The sequence below is a fragment of the Suricata suricatta genome, chromosome X (assembly GCF_006229205.1).
Source record: "Suricata suricatta isolate VVHF042 chromosome X, meerkat_22Aug2017_6uvM2_HiC, whole genome shotgun sequence".
NCBI lineage: Eukaryota > Metazoa > Chordata > Mammalia > Carnivora > Herpestidae > Suricata > Suricata suricatta.
Window position 1 is genome coordinate 10,746,159 of NC_043717.1, and position 11,207 is coordinate 10,757,365.

Genomic DNA, 11,207 nt, shown 5'->3' on the forward strand with positions numbered 1-11,207 from the left:
GTGATTTTTTTCTTAATCCCCCACCTTCAGGGATCAATACAAACAAATTTCTTAAACAGGTTTCAGATTTTGATTATCTAGGCCAGGGGCTGGCCAACTGTCTCTGTAAAGAGCCAGATAGTAAACACTGCAGGCCTTGCAGGCCACAATGCCTCTGTCACAGCTATTCAACTCTGCTGCTCTAGCATGAAAGCAGTCATAGACGATGCATAAATAAATTAGCGTGGTTGTATTTAGGGGCGCTGCATTTACGGACACCGAAATGTGTTCCAGGAAAGCTGTGTTTATGGACACTGAAATGTGAATTTCAAATAATTTTCACTTGTCACGAAATATTCTTCTTTTGATTTTGTCAACAAATTTAAAAATGCAAAAAGTCATTCTTAGCCTGCAGGCTCTACAGAACGAGGCCACGGGCCAGTTTTGACCTGCAAGCTGTAGTTTGCTGACCCCCGATCTAGGTAAATTGTCCTTTGGAACGTTGTCAATACCAAGAGGTATTGGTCAACATCCACGAAATAAAATCCAAACATCTTAGTCTCACATACCAAGCCTTTGGTTATCGGACCCAAATCTCTTCTCCCACTTCTCCCATGCCCCAGCCCCTTCCATCTAGATCTGTCTGGTTTTTCACCATTCCAGAATATACCACGGACTGTCAGATCAGCATGCCTGTTCTTTCCCCACCAGTTCTATATGGTAAAAGCTTATCTGTGTCTTAATGTACAGCTCCCATGCCATGCTCGCCATGCAACCTTCCCTGACGCACTCGTCCCCTAGTGAGAATAAATCCTTCGTGCCTTTCAGGTTCATAGCCCTCACCTGTGACCTATGTGTTAATGGCATATATCATGATATAGTGGCCTATATTCTAATCAGACGGTCATCTCTGTGAGGAGAGAAGATGTGGTTTTTTTAATTTTTTTAATTATATTTGAGAGACAGCACAAGTACAGGAGGGTCAGAGAGAGAGAGGGAAACACAGGATCTGAAGCAGGCTCCAGGCTCTGAGCTAGCTGTCAGCACAGAACCCGATGCGGGGCTCGAATCCACGAACCGTGCGATCATGACCTGAACCAAAGCTGGACACTTAACTGACTGAGTCACCCAGACGCCCCAAGAAAATGTGTTTTATTCATGGCTATATATCCCTTCAGAGCCAACTCTTAACACAGAGCCTTGTATGTAGCAGGTGTTCAATAAATACTTGTAAATGAATTGGCTTGTTAATATATTCAGACACCTGATCAGAGCGACTTGAAAATATGCTAACACACCTCGAGCCTTGTTCTTGTTAAGCCCTGGTGGGGAGGGGATCAGAAGAGCTTTCCTCTGAAAAGGGGACAATTCCTGAAGAGCTACCAAGCATTTTGGACCACTTCCAACTGAAGCCCTTCTGCTGGCAGCGCGTGGGCAAAGCTTTCATGGCATCTGACGTTAAAGTCACATCGCAAGGGATTGTAGAATCTCAGAAAGTAGAGCTTCAGGGAACCTTAGAAATCACCTAAGCCCACAAGTCCTCATGAAATGAGAAGGTGGAGCTCGGAAAGAAGACGGAGCCCACTACCTGCACCAGCCCCCTCCTGAGTCAAGCCTGGGCCATAACGGAGTCAGAGTGTGTTCAATTCCCCTTCACTGAATGTACATTTTCATTCCTTCTGCGTAGATATCTAGAAGTAGAACTGCTGAGACAGAAGTAGGTGTGTGTTTAACTGTATAAGCAAGCGAAACTGTTTTCCCAAGCGTTTGTACCACTTCACATTTCCACCAGTAATGTGGGAGGGAATTCACACATGGTATGAATTCACCAGCGTGGTATGGTCACTGTAACGTCAGCTGTTCCAGTGGGTGGTGGCACTCCCTAGCAGAGGTTTCAGAGAGCATCTGACACATTTTTAATTTGCATTTCATTTGCATTTTCCTGTTGACTAATGAGGTTGAATACTTTTTCACATGCTTATTGACTGCTCATATGGTGCCCTTAGCAAAGTGTCTGTTTAAGTCCTTTGCCCACTTTGTATTAAGCTCTGTGTCTTTTTATGGGGCTACAGGGGTTTTGGGGCCGGCCAGATTTTAAAAAGAGCCTTGCACAGTCGGTTAAGCGTCTGACTTCGGCTCAGGTCATGATTGCACAGTTTGGGAGTTCGAGCCCCGCATCAGGTTCTGTGATGACAGCTCAGAGCCTGGAGCCTGTTTTAGATTCTGTGTCTCCCTCTCTCTCTGCCCCTCCCCTGCTTGTGCTCTGTCTCCCTCTGTCTCAAAAAATAAATAAACAAAAAAATTAAAAATAGCCTTGCAAAGCGTTTTTAGAACATTTGGCCAGAATAAATGTATTGTCGCTCATGGTATGTTATTAATGACTCACCCACATACACAATTTATGCCCCACATCATATTCCTAAGCAGCGATGCAACTTATTATTTCTTTGCTCACTAAACTGACTCATACTTTCGACTTACAGCTGAAACATTCAATTTCTGCCACAGATTCCCACAAAAAGCCACGACTTTCCAATCCAGTATATGAAAATAGATGTGAAGTAATGTGAATTTCTTGTATTGTCGTCAGGCCTGTTGACCAAAAGTTATTTCATTTGCAAAACCCTTCCTGGGTAGATGGGTCAGTGTTTATTTTCATGGATTTTGCTGTTCTAAATCAAATCAACCAACAGCCCTTTATTGAGTGCTCTAAGTCATCTCGGTAAGGCATTTCACGCATTACATATTAAATTCCAGTTCACAAATTCAATTCCTCACTTTTGACCCCAAGTTTTATTTGCATTCTTTTGACAGCCTGTTTTAAGCCTTTTCATCATTTTTAGCAGCCAGATTTCTGAACAGGAAGGCAAATTATTTCCCCGAAAGTTGACATCATCGTAATTCCAGTATAAGTAACAATAACAACGCTAATAAAACCTTAAGCTTTTGTAATAATTCGTAGCATGTGCAATTCTACTACACGTCACTACCACTTGGGTAGGGTAGAAATTACCTGTTTCAGTGACGAGGCAATGGCTTCAGGAAGTAAAGAAATTTACGTGAGGTCATGTAGCTATTGATGAGGAAGGAGAAAATCTGAATGCTGTCTTACAAACGAGCCCACTGGTCTTTCCACAATGTGAGGAATATTTTCCAAAGTGGGGTCTATTCCAAAATTAGACACAAAACAGCAAATGCAATTTCTACTAAGTGCTGCTATAAATCAGGCCACCCGGGAATCTGGTTCCTTTTTCAGCTCATATATACATATCCTAGTGACCTATTCTCATTATTTAAAAAGAAAAGCCAAAGAATCAGAAAAGCACACAGATATGATAAGTCAGTTGAAGTCAAACCACAGTTCGTTATTTGGAACATGTGTCATCCTTCTCGCTTGCTCACTCTCAATTTCTCTTCCACTTTGGCTCTCATGGTCTACACACACCCATACACGCACACATGCACACACACCCTGACGTGGGGCCGTTGGGGTCACGACCTGTCTATTTTTATCGTCAAGGGTCCTCCACCGCTCCTAACAGAGGCTCCAGGCCAGCTTTTCACAAAGGAACACTAGTGTCCCATCGCCATCTTTATCACAAGTGAGAAATACACCCTGTCCCGTCTCTCTCGTCAGCATTATCACAAACCAGGCTCTGCCTTTGCATAAGACTTTCCTGTAAAACTGGTGATAATCGCCAGAAAATTTAAGAAAGAATCATGTGATAGCAGTACCCAAATGGAGACCCATCTTTAGAGCCCCTCCGGAGGGGAGTTCTCGGGCTTGTCCCCAGCTCCACGTGGCCTATGACACCTCCCACGCCTACAGGAGCATGTATAATCCTGACCCTTGGCTCCAGAAACAGAATTCCTCACTCTGCTGCAGTGGCCATCTGACCAGTCCTCACTGAACTTGCCAAATTAACCTCCTCGTGATGGATTGGGAGGAAAAAGGACATGCTACGTAGGTACACGTAGTCTTCTACAAAGATTCAGTCCAACCTTAAGGCGTCAACAGAAGTAAGAGAACACCTACTATGGACAAGTTTAGTAGGCACTGAGCGCTGAGAATAGGAGCATGTCCAGTGACTGACGCAGGGCCCGCTGGGATCGTCAGCCATCCCAAACTTGTACAAAATCAGCTTCCTGCCATCAGTTTACAGGCATCCTGCCGTGCTGAGCCTGCCTCCCCCGCCGGCCGGAGAATTATCCTCATGACCTGGCTTTCTTAGTATACTTCCTCCTTTGTGCTCTGGATTTCACCCTTTTAAGTTTTGTTTGGAGAGACATGAACTCACACTTGAGCAACAGAGCTCTCCCCTCATAGGCAAACAACAAATTCAGTTATGGAACTACTTTTTGTTTTTTTACCATTTATCACAGAAGTTCAATTCCTTAAGTTCCCATTACTCAGTCTTAAATAAAATCACACGGAAGAACAAAGAACTCAACAGCCCATTTCCGACTTGCTCCGCCAAACTTCTCAGCTTTTTTCCCCTGAGATCTTCTAACAATCTGAGAATTAAATTAAATTTTAATTCAATTTAAATTAAATTAAAAATTACTTACATATATACATATACACACATACATGTATATATGTTGTTTTCCTTCAGTGGATGGACACAAGTACTGATGACTCTCAATCATAGGTCATGAGCTTCTTTCCATATCAATAAATACAGATTTACAACATTTTTTTCTAAATAATCCTCTATTGCATTTATCTGCCATAATATTTTTAATCGGTTCTCATCAGTGTACATTGAGGCCATAGATCAGGATTCTTTGGCTGCAAGTGACAAAACCAAATTCAAATTAATTTATGCAAAATGGAGAATTTGTTGGCTAATGTAACTGAAAATGTAACGGGTAGGTGAGGAATGACTGTATCCTCGAGCTGAAACACCATCAAGGATTGATCTCTGGTGATCTCTCACGTCTATCCATCTCTGCTTCTCTTTGCTTTTTGGATTTATTATCTTTTCTCTCGTGTTGCTAAGGAAGCAGTGCCAATATGCTAAATCTTAGGAGGATGATGATTGGCTTCTGTTGGGTCATATACTGGCCTATAATCACTGTGGTCAGTAGAACTCATTAAATTAACTGATTGCTCCAAGTCTCTTTCTCACTGATATGGAAGAAAAAAGTGGAGAGCCACGATAGAGAGACTTTCTAGAATCTCATGGCATGGGAGAAGGGAATTCCTCAAGTTAAGAACAAACTGCATTTATCAACTAAAGATAAAACAATGATACCAAAAGCTGGTAAAGAAAGCACTAGAAACCTAGAGCTAGATCCCTTCAAATGGGATATAAAAATACTCCACAAAATATGCCCCAAAAATCTAGGACATCTTAACAAGTTCTCATTCTAGAAATTCATGAATTTTTTCAATATTTGGATATCAACAATCATCAGTTACAACAATTATATTGAAAGGTCAAAGAAGAAAATACATATTCGGTCACAAAACAGAGAAACATGATGAGAAAAGAATACTGGCCCCCCATCTGAGTCAGCTTCCTTTAAAAAACCAGGAATAAACTATTAAAAAAAAAAAAAACAGGAAATGGGGCCCATGCACACCAGAGGTGGGAATGCAGATGGTGCAGCCATTTTGGAAAACAATATGGAGGCTCCTCAAATAATTAAAACTAGAACTACCATATGACCCAGCAACCTCATTTCTAGGTACATATCCAAAAGAATTGAAATCAGGATCTCAAAGAAATTTAGTATTCCCGTGTTCATCGTAGCACTATTGGTAATAGCTAAGATGTACAAACAATCTAAATGTCCATCGACAGGTGAATGGATAAAGCCAATGTGATATGTACACACAAGAGAAAACTATCCAGCCTTCTTAAAGCAATGAAACAGGGAGGGGCGCCTGCCTACCTCAGTCAATGGAGTATGCAACTCTAGATCTCGGGGTTGTGAGTTCGGGCCCCACTCTGGGTGTAGAGATGACTTAAAAATAACAAAAATAAAAATGAAAAGTAATTAAACAAGGAAGCCATTATACTGAGGTAGCACTGATGCCTTGGCAGCAGCCTATGTAAGCAAAATGAAACCTAAGCCTGAGTTAACTCCTTTCAATGCCTCAAGCTTAAGAAATCAAAACCGAAGAATCACCAATTACAAACAGCCAACTAGGCCTTCCCAAATAGGGTAATCACTTATGCTACAACCGATCAAATACCTTCCTTGCTTCGGGCGCCTGGCGGTCTCAATCAGTAGAGCATGTAACTCTTGATCTTGAGGTCATGAGTTCGGGCCCCATGTTACAGGTAGAGTTTACTTAAAAAAGAAAAAAATATATATATATAAAATGTATATTTCCTTGCTCTACTTCTGTATCTGCTCTATAAAAGCCTTTTCCTTAGCTCCTGTTGGCGGAGCGCCCAAACGATTTCACTTTGACACTGCTGTTTCAAATCGATGTTTGCTCAAACAGCCTTTAAAAAGAAGACAATTCTGCAATATGCAACACCAGGGATGGACCTTGAAAACATTATGTCAGGTGAAAATAACCAGATATGGAAAGACATGTACCGCATGATCCCATTTACGTGAGGCATCTAAGAGAGTCAAAGTCATAAAATCAAAGACTGGAATGATGCTTGCCAGGAATTGGGGGTGAAGGGAAGGGGGGTTATTAATCAATACACATAAAGTTTCAGTTAAGAATGATGAAGAAGCTCGAGGTGTGCTGGACGACATCGTGTCTGCAGTCAACAATAAGGTACACTTAAATGTTAAGAGGCTAGAGGTCATATTAAATGTTCTTACGACAATAAAATTAAAATAAAAAAACTTTCCAGGAAAGCCGATCCAACGATTTCTGCTCATCTCTTATCAAGCCTTCATCATCTTTAAGGAATGCTAAAAAAGGCAATTTATTTGAGAGTCTGGGCATATTGGTGTTCCCAATAATCAGGGGGTTGTGTTACTAAGAAAGACGGGAGGAACACACAAGGAGAAGTGTCTGTTCTTAATTTCTTTTTATGCATTCGATCTGTCAAATTATACTCTTCCACTATTATCCTATTTCTAGAAAACATTTTTGTTGTATTTCTTATTATGTTAGTTGGGATGTAAAGACTTCTGACAGCCATACCTTCGTTGTGGATTCTACCCTTCGTTGTTTCAAAGTGACCCTTTCTGTCCTACTTATTGCTCTTTAATCTCTAATGGAACCCTTTGCTTTGTATTTGCCTAATGTAGTTCCCACGTTCTTTTATTTTTAGTCGTTCTGATTCTTTTGCAGAAGTTTATCTCTTACATTCAGCATGTGATTGCATTATAGTTTTTTCATGTACAGAGCATTTACTTTTGTTTTTTAAACATCCATCTTAGTGGGGCACCTGGGTGGCTCAGTCAATGAACCATCTGACTTCGGATCAGGTCACCATCTCGCGGTTGGTTGGTTGGAGTCCTACGTGGGGCCTCTGTGCTGACAGCTGAGCCTGGAGCCTGCTTCAGAGTCTGTGTCTTCCTCCTTCTCTGCCCCTACCACGTTTGCACTCTGTCTCTGTCTCTCTCAAAAATAAACATTAAAAAAAAATGTTTGGGGTGCCTGGGTGGCTCAATCACTTAAACATCCAACTTCGGCTCAGGTCATGATCTCACAGTTCATGGGTTCGAGCCCCGTGTCAGGCTCTGTGCTGACAGCTCAGAGCCTGGAGCCTGCTTCGGATTCCATGCCTCCCTCTCTCTCTGCCCCTCCCCCACGCATGCTCTGTCTCTGCCTCTCTCACTATCAAAAACAAACATTAAAAAAAAGTTAAACACCCATCTAAGAGGTTTATCTTTTAATATACAACCTTCCCTTTTCCATTTAATAATAAAACCAGTGTTTGATTATAATCTTTCCATGGTATTTTTTAAATGCTTTTTTGACATTTTTTCTTTTTTACACAATCGTTGTTTTGTCGGCTCTTAGTCCCTTTCTGGTAAGATTATAGTCATATATTTTATTTGAAATTATAATTCTAACATACACACATCACCTATATAAAATATATTAATTTAAAAATGTTAAATGAAAATGGAACGATATCTACTAACGATTTTATGGGAGAGGAGAGGAAATTCTAACTCCCCTCCCCCTCCAGTTTTGTGACTGCTTCTGTGAGTTTTATTGCGGTGACATATATTACAATTGCTTGTTTATGTCATTGCATCGGGAAAATTTAGGTTCGGCTACAAACTAGAGACCCCCAGATAATGGCTCAAACAAATAATGCTCGTCTGTCATTCTTGCTAAGAGCCGCCCACGGCTGGCTCTGCCCGGTCCGGTCCTCAGAACCTTCTCTCACCTTCAGTAATCTCATGCCAGCCCCTCATGCGGGAGAAGTTGTTGTCCGCTCCAGTGTCTTCTCAACTTGGACTAATTTGATTGTACCTGGTCACGGTTCTCTAGACACTTGGTAAAGGGTTAGGGCCTTCCCTAGTTTCCACATAAGGTTTCTCTTTTATTTCTAGTTCTCTGCCATAATAAAGTGTTATAATGAATATTGTTTTCCATAAATTCATGCTTACATCCCAATCATGTCCTTAGATCACTGGGAAATGAATATTTAGATTTTTGATGTACATTTCCAATCTGTCCTCCGAAAAGTTGACAAATTTGGACTCCTTACATCTATTTTGTAAGTAACTATTTAACCACAGCCTTCCCACTACAAGTATTATATGTTAAGGGGGGGGGGAATCACATTTTTGGATACACAAAAAAAAATCCTCACTATTGCATGAGTCACATGTGCGTGTATACCGTTTGACCGCTAATGAGGTACAGGTTTTCCATTTGTATTTCTTATTTGCAGAGTTGTATTTCTAGGACCCATATTTTTCAACAGGGATTTTGACGTTTCATTGGTTTCATTCTTTGGCCTTTTACACCCTCCACTCTTCACAGGTAAAGTACATCCAAATCGCATGTTTTTCCTTGCGTGTTACAAGAAAAATGCAGTATTTTTTTCTGTCATCTAGAGAGGGAAAAGAAGGAAATCCATTTCTCAACAGCGACTTTTCTCATTCTCTTCCAGAGCCCAAGGTACATTGCCATGAAAACCAGGTTGACTTTTTGAAAGCACAATGTGTGTTCCAGCCGCGGACACAATGGGGAAGCTAAAGAGCTCGCATCAGAACGCGACTACATTTAATCTTAGACAAAGTGATATGAACTAAACACAATCACTTCAGATTTGCTCAGCAGAGTCCTTGTGAAGTTTCCAATCACCTAAGAAGTTTGTTCTTCCTTATCTTTATTTGAAAAGGATCCCGACAAGAACAGGAATTGAGTTGGGAAACAAAATCCTAAGGCCTCCAAACAAGAATGATATTAAAAATAGTTTACGACCAAGCAGGATGGGAACCAACCAATGGAGAGGATGCCAGCTGTAAAGAATGTTTCCCCCAGCCACGTGGGTGGGCAGCCACTGACAAAAACGTCCTACCAATAAGAAGACTCCTCCCATAGAATGACACATATCCAGGGGACTTTAGCCACTTTCTCTTTTTTTTTAAACCTATGATTCTTCATTCACTTGGTATTCCACCATCAGTTTAAAACTCCCTAAGCAAAAATGATATGTAGGATAAATGGCCAGTATCCAAAATCTCTGAAGAACTTACCAAACTCAACACCCAAAAACTTAATAACCCAGTGAAGAAATGGGCAGAAGACATGAACAGACACTTCTCCAAAGAGGACATCCAGATGGCCAACAGGCACATGAAACAATGCTCAACATCACTCATCATCAGGGAAACACAAATCAAAACCACACTGAGATACCACCTCACGCCAGTCAGAGTGGCTAGAATGAACAAATCCAGAGACTATAGATGCTGGCGAGGGTGTGGAGAGACGGGCACCCTCCTACCCTGTTGTGGCAATGTAAACTGGGGCAGACACTCTGGAGAACAGTGTGGAGGTTCCTCAAAAAATTAACAACAGACTCCCCTACGACCCAGCAATAACACTGCTAGGAATTTATCCAAAGGATACAGGAGTGCCGATGCACAGGGACACACATGTACACCAATGTTCATAGCGGCACTTTCAACAATAGCCAAATCATGGCAACAGCATAATGTCCATCAACTGACTAATTGATCAGAAGATATGGTTTATATATAATGGAATACTACATGGCAATGAAAAATAATGAAATCTGGCCATTTGTAGGAAAGTAGATGGATCTCGAGGGTGTCATGCTAAGTGAAATAAGTCAGGCGGAGAAGGACAGATACCATGTTTTCACCTATAAGTGGAACAGGAGAAACCTAGCAGAGGACCATAGGGGAGGGGAAGGGGGAAAAATAGTTGGGGAGAGAGAGGGAGGCAAACCATGAGAGACTCTTAAATACTGAGAACAAACTGAGGGTTGAGGGGGGTGGGGAGAGGGAAAAAGGGGTGATGATCATGGAGGAGGGCACTTGTTGGAATGAGCACTGGGTGTTATATGGAAACCAACTTGACCATAAAGTATAAAAGGAAAAAACGCTTTAAATGGTAAAAAAAAAAATAAAAAATAAAAAATAAAAGAGGTGGAAATAGATGAAATAATTTCAGGCAAGTATGCAAATTCAATAAGTATTTATAATTGAATATTTATAAGTGCATAATTACTATAAAAGTTTACACAGAGGCCATTAGCTAAAGACTGGAGAACCAATTGAAAATTCAAGGATTAGAAGTTCTCTGTAGAGGTCCTTCAGGGATGTCAACTGAGATATGATTCAGGACTCATGTCCATATAAACTATGGGTTTCCTCTGTAATTTATAAGAAGTTGAGACAGTTCAGAATGCCAAAAATAGAAACATAATTCCTCCAACTGAAAATAAACAGAAACAAATGAAGCCAATTATATATCAAACTGGTATCATCACCATAGAAAATAATTATTTCCAGTGTCTCTGGAACACAGCATTTTCATGTTGCATCCTTCGGGTATATGTTATAAGGAAGAAAGAAATGCAAAATAAAAATCTTAAATCTCATTCAGTAGTTTTATGGTTAGTGGTAATACTGTATTGCTATTTTGAAATCATGTTTGCGTATTAAAGAATAAAGTAAATAAAGAATAGAATCCACGATTTTTCAGTGTAAGAGAAAAGAACCCTAAGTATAAAACCAAATAAGAATGCTATAAAAGTCAACATAAACTCAGCGTGTATGCGAATGTGTTCAAAGGCAGTCTGCTGATGGTG